Source organism: Tupaia chinensis, unplaced genomic scaffold, assembly GCF_000334495.1.
Source record: "Tupaia chinensis unplaced genomic scaffold, TupChi_1.0 Scaffold000564_1, whole genome shotgun sequence".
Taxonomy (NCBI): Eukaryota; Metazoa; Chordata; class Mammalia; order Scandentia; family Tupaiidae; genus Tupaia; species Tupaia belangeri.
The window spans coordinates 447,907-450,530 of record NW_006160077.1 but is presented as its reverse complement, the minus strand read 5'-3'; positions in this window follow the sequence as shown (position 1 = coordinate 450,530).

The following is a 2,624-nucleotide window of genomic DNA, read 5'->3' as shown; positions in this document are numbered from 1 at the left end:
AGTGAGAAAGAGAGAGAAAAAGTGAGAAAAGAAGCTACCAGGTCTGGGACTCGAACCATGGTCAGCCATGTAGTACAGCGCCCTTAACCACCACACCACCTACAAGCCCCTCATTTTTTTTATTTTTATTTTCTTTTTGTTGCCAGAAGCCACTTGAATTCGCCAGAAAGACACAGAAAAAGAAAGAGAGAGACACAGAAAAAGAAAGAGAGAGAGAGGAGAAAACAACCCCAAGTGGGGAGTAGTTATACAGCAATTCCTTCTCCTCCATTTTTCCTTTCTGTCAGAATTCAGGGCATACATTGACACAAACAGTATACTTTTCAAACTGCCAGTCCAGGCCTTGAATTTAGTTGGTCATGTACAGTTTAATTTCCTCAATCACTAGGTAATACAGCTTAACCATGTGCAAATTAATTTAATGTTTTCTTGGTCTAGAGATAAAAGAATCCACCAGTTATAAACTCTGCCAACTTAGAGATTCCTACTGTGTCAACCTTGCAATAGCAGAACCAAATTATAGCAACTACACAATGCAAAACTGCTTGAGATCAATTTCTTCTTGAAATTAACAGAATCCCAAAAAGTGATATATGTATATTAATGCATTTCAATGTAGAATGTACTGCTTTCTATTCCTCTACAAAGTAATAGATGATCTTACTCTCAAACTAAAGAAATTCTAAAATTTCTTGTGCAATATAATTGATACAAATTTTTTGAGAGATAATTTTTGTACAGGCTGTGTGCATTGCTGGAGAGACAGAGGGGAACAAAGTAACATAAAGTAAAAATCTCCCTCCAGAGAGGATGGCCATAGCACAATCCTTTCTCTTTCATTATTCTCTCAAAATTTTGGGCATGCATGCAACATGACTGGCATAAGTTTTACATTGCTGGGTCCAGGACTTGAACCACCGTTGACTAAGTGGGAGTCATACACCATCTTCTGGTCCAAAAATTGGTACATAATTTTAATAAGAATATAATTTCACATAAAATACTTCTCAAAGTAATAAATTCATACACTAAAGTGGCAGGATACAAAAATACCTTACAAAAATCTATAGAATTTCTGTATACAAATAAGCAGACAGAGCCAGAACTGAAGAAAATAATCTCAATTACCATAGCCACAGAAAGTATAAGATACAAAGAAATATATCTAATTAAGGAAGTAAAAGACCTCTACAAGAAAAACTATGAAAATCTTAAAAATATATATAATTGAAAGTGATGCAAAAACATGGAAGGACATCCCACATTGCTGGATTGGGAGGATTAATATAATCTAAATGACAATTCTACCCAATTTAATCTACATATTTAATCAATCTCAATCAAATTATCAGAGACATTCTTCACATATCTAGACAAACAATCATAGGAATTAATCTGAAATAATAAAAGAACCCATATTGCCAAAACAATCCTATGCAAGAAGAGTGGAGTGGGCAGTATTTTATTTTCTGACCCCAAAATTTATTACAAACCTGTGATAATCAAAACAGCAGGGTATTGGCACAAAAAAAAGATATGATTATCAATTGAACAGATTAGAGACCCCAAAATAAACCCCATAACATACAGCCACCTGGCCTTTGACCTAAACCTAAGACCTCGAACTATAAAACTAGTGGGCAAAGCTGGAGAAAATCTGTAAGACAATGGGGTAAGCAAAGACTTATTAAGTAAGACCACTTCAACACAGGTAATAATTCCCAAAATAGACAGGTGGGATTACATAAGATTAAGGAGTTTCTGCATAGCAAAAGACACAGTAATTAGTGTGAATCAACAACACTCAGAATGGGAGAACATTTCTGTAAACTATGCCTCAGGTAAGAGACTGATAACCAGAATACACAGGGAACTCAAGCATCTTATCCAGAAGAAAATGATTAATCCAATTAAAAGGTGGGAAAGTGGGCTGAATGAACAACACTCTAAGGAAGACATATGAAAACCCAAAAAGCATATGAGAAAATGCTAAACAGATTCAGATCAAAAACACAATGAGATACCACCTAACCCCAGTCAGAATAGTGAAGACTAAAAGAAAAAAATAAATACTGGTGGAAGGGGAATTCTAAGATCTTACACTGATCGTGGGAATGCAAATTGGTCCAGTCACTATGGAGAACAATACGGAGGTTCCTCAAAGACCTTCAAAAAGGAATACCATACAACTCAGGAATTCCACTCCTAGGTATCTACCTAAAGGATAGGAAAATGCTCAATCAAAAAACTACTTGCACATCTGTGTTAATTGTGGCATTACTCACAATTGCTAGGACATAGAACCAACCCAAATGTACAAAAACAGATGAATGAGCTGAAAAGTGTGGTACATATACTCCATGGAATGTTATCCAGACATAAAAAAAAAAAAATAAGACTCTGGCTTTTGTTATAAAGTGGATGAATATGAAAGATTTATTCCTGAGTGAAGCAAGTCAGGCTATGAAAGAAAGACATTGTATGTCTCCATTTAACATATAGCCATCCTCTGCATTCTATGGTAGAGACTGAAAGACTGGAGGACATAATAGCATTAAAAACTGTTGGGGACACTGGTGAAAAAAGTGGAAGGAAAGTAGGAGATAGGGGAAGTGTAGGGCAGG